The sequence below is a fragment of the Neofelis nebulosa genome, chromosome X, assembly GCF_028018385.1.
Source record: "Neofelis nebulosa isolate mNeoNeb1 chromosome X, mNeoNeb1.pri, whole genome shotgun sequence".
Taxonomy (NCBI): Eukaryota; Metazoa; Chordata; class Mammalia; order Carnivora; family Felidae; genus Neofelis; species Neofelis nebulosa.
In genome coordinates, this window is record NC_080800.1 from 61272529 (window position 1) to 61279290 (window position 6762).

The following is a 6762-nucleotide window of genomic DNA, read 5'->3' on the forward strand; positions in this document are numbered from 1 at the left end:
CTGAGCCACCCAGGTGCCCCTAACTTTGTAATAGTTTAAATCCAGAACTGTAATGCCTCCTGCTTTGCTCTTTTTGCTCAAGATTGCTTTAGCTATTCAGTGCCTTGTGTGGTTCCATATGAATTTTCAGATTATTTTGTCTATTTCGGTAAAAAAAAAATGTGATGGAATTTTGATAGAGATTGCATTGAATCTGTAGATTGCTTTGGGTAGTATGGACATTTGAATATTAATTGTTTGAATACATGAACACAGGATATCTTTTATTTATTTGTGTTTTCTTTAATTTCTTTCATCAGCATTTTATAGATTTCAGTGTATAGATCTTTCATCTTCTTGATCTTAGTTCTTTCTGATACTATTGTAAATGCAATTTTCTTTTTTTTAAGTTTATTTATTTATTTTGAGAGGGGGGAGGGGCAGGCTTGAACGTATGAATCCATGAACCTGAGCCAAAACCAAGAGTCATCGCTTAACTGACTGAGCCACCCAGGTGCCCCATGTAAATGCAACTTCCTTAATTTCTCTTTCATATTATTCATTGTTAATGTGTAGGGATACAATGGATTTTTATGTATTGATTTTTTATCTGGTGACCTTCCTGAATTCCTTCATTAGTCCTAACAGTTTCTTGGTGGAGCCTTTAAGGTTTTCTATATATAATATTATATCCTCTGTAAAGAGACAATTTTATATCTTCTTTTCTGATTTGGATGGCTTTTATATCTTTTTCTTGTCTAATTACTCCAGCAAGGACTTCCAATACTATGTAAAACCAAAGTGGTAAAAGTTGGCAACCTTGTCTTATTCCTTATGTTAGAGGAAAAGCTTTCAGCTTTTCGCCATTAAACATGATGTTAGCTGTGGGATTGTTATATATGGTCTTTATGTTAGATGTGGTCTTTATACCTCCCTTCTAAACCTAGTTTTCTGAGAGTTTTTAACATGAAAAATATGTTGAAATTTGTCAAATGTTTTCTATGAATGTATTGAGATGATCATATGATTTTTATCCTTCATTTTGCTAATGTCATGGATCATTTATTAATTTGTGTTTGTTAAATCATCCTTGCATCCCAAGGATAAATACTGCTTGATCATGGTATATGATCCTTTTGATCTGCTGTCGAATTTGGTTTGCTAAATTGTTCTTTTTTAAATTTTTAAAAATCTTTATTTATTTTTGAGAGAGAGAAAAAGACAGAGCATGAGCAGGAGCAGAGAGAGAGACACACACACAGAATCCAAATCAGGCTCCAGGCTCTGAGCTGTCAGCACAGAGCCCAATGAGGACCTTGAACCCATAAACCACGAGATCATGACTTGAGCTGAAGTCGAACGCTCAACTGACTGAGCCACCCAGGCATCCCTGCTAAGTTGTTATTGAAGATTGTTATATCTTTTGATAAATTGACCCCTTTGTTGTTACATAATTACCTTCATTGACTGTTTTCCTAGTTTCAACTTAAAGTCTGTTTTGTGTGATTTAACTAAAGCTACTCCTGCTTGCTTTTTGTTTCCACTGGCATGGGCTATTTTCGCAATTCCTTGACTTTGAGTTTGTATGTATCTGTAAAGCTGAAGGGACTCTCTTATAGTCAGCATTTTCTTAAAGTCCTTTGGAGAATTCAATACACTTGCATTTAGAGTAATTACTGTTAGTTATGAACTTCATAATGTCAACTTATAAATTGTTTTCTGGCTTTTTTTATAGTTTTCTTGTTCCTTTATTCCCCTTTTCTTCCGCCCTTTTCTAATATAAGAATCTAGTGCTATAAATTTACCTTCAGCATTAACTTATTGCACAAAAGTTGATATTTGTATTCATTTTTCATTTAGTTGCACATTATTTTTAGTTTCCTTTTTACCTGTGATTATTTAGAGTTGCAGTGTTTATTTCAAAAGCTTTTGAGGGTTTACTGCTATGTTTATGTTATTTATTTGTATATTGATTCTATTATTGTCAGCAAACATACTAAGTATGGTTTCAATTCTTTTAAATTTGTTGAAGTTACTTTTGTGGACCAATGAGGCCTATAGTTATTTTTCCACATACAAAATACTTTGCCACCTCCTTCTGGCCTCCGTAGTTTCAAGTGAGACATCTGCTACCTTTCTAATTGTTGTTTCCCTAGAGGTAATCCATCATTTCTCTCTAGCTGTGTTCAAAGATTTTCTTTGAAGATGTCCTGGCAGTGTGGTGTGGAGTGGCTGTCAGGGCCAGGAGAACAAGCACCCATGTCACTATCGCTCCCAGAGCAGCCCAGGCCCCCCTTCTCTGCCCCACTGCGCTCTCAGATGCCAAGCACTGCGACTCCCTGCATGCAGTGAACTCGGCCACGGAGCCTCTGGGGCGATGTCCAGCCCTCCTGCCCAACCTGCTCTCCCACCAGTCGCCACCTCCACCCCCACTGCACAAAGAGCCCATGTATGAACCATGGAGGAGGCTTCACCCTGAGGCTGCAGCCAGCTGCACCTGGAGAAGCTGACCCTGGGGATCATGCACATCCTAAAATCTTCTCCAGGTGTAACAAAGGTGGCTATCATAGAAAAGCTGCCTGCTGAACGTCATATGATTTCTTCAGGGGAACAAAAAAGTAACTGCTTGCTATCAGAGGATGTGAAGAATTTTTATCTGATTAACAATGGCTTCCACATGACATGGAGTGTGAAGCTGGATGAGAACACCATTCCATTGGGCAGCATGGCAATTAATAGAATCTCAAAACTGACTCAACTCAACCAGTCTTCCATGTATTCACTCCCTAATGCACCAACCCTGGAAGACCTGGAAGATGATGCACTTGAAGCCAGTGAGAACCAGCCAGAGAAGCCTCACTTTGATTCTTGCAGTGTGATGTTTGAGCTGGATCCTTGGAAATGGGAATGGGAAGGTTTACCCTGTCTACAAAAGAGGGAAAGCAGCAGTAGCATAAGACATTGACTTCTGGTTCCTGGCCAGAGCATCACACTGGCATTTGATCACAGATACTTGTACTGGTTACTATTGCCTGCTCATCATGCACCTGGGCCTGCTGGAGTGGCAGTATGCCTTCACCAGCTATGGCATTAGCCCACAGGCCAAGCAATTGTTCAACACGTATAAACCCATTACCTACAACACAAACCTGCTCACGGAAGAGACCTACTCCTTCATGAACAAGCTGGATCCCAGCAAAATGTTCAAGAGCAAGAGCAAGACCTTAATCTCCAAAAAGAAAGCTCCTGTATAGCCTACACGTGGCCAGAAAGGGCCCTCAGGTCCTCCCTCCACCTCTAAATACTCTTCTAGCTCTGGAAACCCCATCCAGAAATGAGCATCACCACCTCCCCACCAGCCCCACAGCAATAATTTCCATGCACAGATGTCCCAAGCCTCAGATTCTGTGTGTGGAACCATGTTTTTCTTCCTACATGAGTAAGCCAAATCCTAGGCCTTTTACTCCTGTTGGCATTAGCCAGGAGTTCAAAGGTGTACTCAGGTCTCCCCCAGGGTCATTTCTCCATCCAGCCTCCGAAAGCTGTGGAGCATTTGTTTAAGTAGATAAATAGATCTGTTAAGAGCTTCCCTCTCTTTCCACCCTCAGCCCTGGACACCCATTAGCAGTGATTAGAGAACTCCCCCAAATAAACCACTGATTTTGACCAGGCATTAAAACTGTGCCATTCAATTGGCAACCACTAGCCACATGTGGCTATTTAAACTATGTTAAACATTCCATTCCTCTGGGGTGCCAGGGTAGCTCAGTTGGTTAAGTGTCCGACTCTTGATTTCAGCTCAGGTCATCATGTGTTCATGTGTTTGAGCCCTGCAGCGAGAGTCTGCTTGGGATTCTCTCTCTCTCCCTCCTTCTGTATCTCTCCCCTGCTCATGTGCTTTCCTTCTCTCTCTCTCTCTCTCTCTCTCTCTCTCTCTCTCTCTCTCTCTCCCGAAACAATAAACAAAAAATTTTAAAAATTCAATTCCTCAATTGCAAAAAAAAAAAAAAAAAGGCTGTCTTTACTTTCTGTAAGTTTGATTATTATGTGCCTTGGTGTTTTTTAAAGTTTATTTATCTTAATTTGGATTTTCTCACATTACTAAATCTGTAATGTAGGTATAGGCTTGTCATCAAATTTGGGAAATTTTTAGCCATTCAAATACTTTTTTCAAATATTTTTTAGCCTTATAATTTCATTTTCTCTTTATGGTATTCTTAATATATGAATATTATGTATTTTGTTATTCTTCCATGATTCCTGTGTCTCTGTTTATTTTTAGTTTATTTTCTGCATGTTGTTTAGATTGGGTAATCTGTTGATTTTTCTTTGAGCCCACTGATTCTTTCAACTATGGTTTTCAATGTATTTTTACACCTTTCAGTGATTTTTAATTTAAGTTAGTGTATTTTTCATTTCTATAATATCCTTTTGTTTTCTTTCTTTCTTTCTTTCTTTCTTTCTTTCTTTCTTTCGTAGAGAAAGAGAGAGGCAAGCACACGCTAGTTTGGGGGGAGGGGCAGAGGAAAAGACAACCTTAAGCAAGCTCCATGCCCAGAGCAGAGCCTGACTTGGGGCGCAATTTCATGACCATGAGATCATGACGTAGGCTGAAATTAAAAGTCAGACGCTTAACCAACTGAGCCATCCGGGTGCACCCTTTTGTTCTTTTTATATCTTCTATTTTTTTGCTGGGATTTTCTATTTTTTTCATTTGTTTCAAAAATATTTGTAATTGCTTTTTGAAGCAGTTATATTATGGCTGATTTAACATCCTTGTCAGAAAATTCCTTTACCTGAATTATCCAGTCTTGGTGTCTGTTTATTCTTTGCTAGTTTAAACTGTGATTTTATTTTATTTTTTGGCTTTTAGTATGCTTAGTGACTTTTTAAAAATTGTATCTTAGATAGTTTCCATTTTATTTTGTGTGACTCTGGTCTCTATTTATTTTTAACCATGAAATCACTCTGTTTTAGGTATAGTATGCATGTCAAAAGGTGAATAAATGTTCAACTCCACGTTGTGCCCTACTGACACCACTTTTGCAAATGCAAAGCACTGACTCACACCACCTTTTTGCTGGTTAGTAGGGATGGAATTTTAGCTTTCTTCTCAGCCTTACTTACTCCTCCTTGGAGACAACAAATCACTGACTGGAACTGCCTTATTGATGCTTCACAAGACTGGAAGTTTAATGCTCTGCTAGGCATAACTGACACTAGAATTGTGGGAAATCACAGTCAATGTTGACTACCACAGCTGCTTACTGTCTTGTTTCATCAATTATTGCTGCCTGGAGGTAGAAATGTATCTCCACTGGTCTTTGCTGACATAGTGGCAACTAGTACAGCCTCACACCATCGCCTTCTGCCTTTGTGCTGCTATGTGGAAGTGCAAGATCAACATCTTGCTGCTTCTACTGACATCAGGGAAGGGGAAAGCAGTGTACAGTTTAGCATCACCTTGCACTGCCTCATTCCACCTCTTTGTGGGTGGGTTTTGGTGAACCTCATTTTCCTGCTAGTCCCTACTGACACCAGGGTTGTGGAAAAGCAAAGTCCCAAGTAGTCAGTCCCACATCACACTACCTCATTGCTTCCACGTGAGCACGGAAGGTGAGCATCCTACTGGGCCAAACTGACACCACCACTGCAAAAACAGAACACCAACTTACACTGCTTTGCACTAGCTAATTTCTGCCTCTTTGCCACTCATTACTACTAGGTCAGGGTGGATGGTCTGTTTCTCACTAGGCCCACTGACATTAAGGGGGGAATGTGAACTGCCATCTCACACCACCTGTTGTTCTATGTTGGAAGTAGCAGTTTAGCTTTTCACTGTGCCCTGCTGAAACCAGGCATTTGGAAAACAGTGTACCAACTAGTGCTGCCTGTTTAGTGTTCGTAGGGATGTAAAACCAGCTCTTATCTGGGACCCACTGACACTACCTCTGCAATAGCAGAGTTCTAATTCACACCATCTGTTGCTTCTGGGTGGCAGCAACACTGTAGCTTCTCACTGGGTCCTGCTGACACCAGGGGTTGGAAAGCAGTGGATTGACTAGTAACACCTTATTGTTGTCTGGTGGAACTGGAAGTGTAGCTCCCCACTGGGATTAACTGAAACTATACTAGTATGGAAAGAAAACTAAGCAGTCCTGCCTTTCTTTGTTTATTCAGCTTTATTGATGCTGAATGGGCATAGAAACCCAGCTCCTTGCTTGGCCCCACTGACACCACCCAGGAGGGTGAATCAAAACACCCTCTATTATCACCAAGCAGGGAGTGGAAGGTCAGTTCCTTGTTGAGACTCATTAACATCATTTTTTTCTGTGCCTGTGGGTATTTCTGAGTTGTAGGATTTATTTTTTCCCCAGTATCCCATTCAGTAAATGGAAGGCAAAATGAAAGTGCAGGAAACTGACCAAGTTCCTAAAGTTTCAAGGTACCTAAACAGTCCACCACTTTCCTTCCACTTTCAGAGTTGTTTTATGCTTTGTAATATTCATATTTTTGAGTTGTAAGATAGAGGACTAGAAAATATAGGTGCTACTCTATCCTCGCTAGAACCCAGTAGTATGTTTTTAAATATAGTTTACTTCTTATTATTAGAATATGAAGATGAAGTTTTTTTGTACACTGATTGTGGTCCCAGGTTCTTACTAACTTTATATAAATTTGCATAATTTGTTCATAGATTCTTCTGGACTTACATGTATAGTTTTGTCACCTGTAAATAAAAACAACTTTTTTGTTTTCCTTTATAATAATTGTACCTTTTAT

At 39.6% G+C, this 6762-nt stretch overlaps 1 pseudogene; it reads left to right on the top strand.

The window, feature by feature from the left end:
* The first annotated feature begins 2437 nt into the window (after positions 1 to 2437).
* Positions 2438 to 3317, top strand: LOC131502768 (tubulin polyglutamylase complex subunit 2-like; annotated as a pseudogene).
* Positions 3318 to 6762: the final 3445 nt, after the last annotated feature.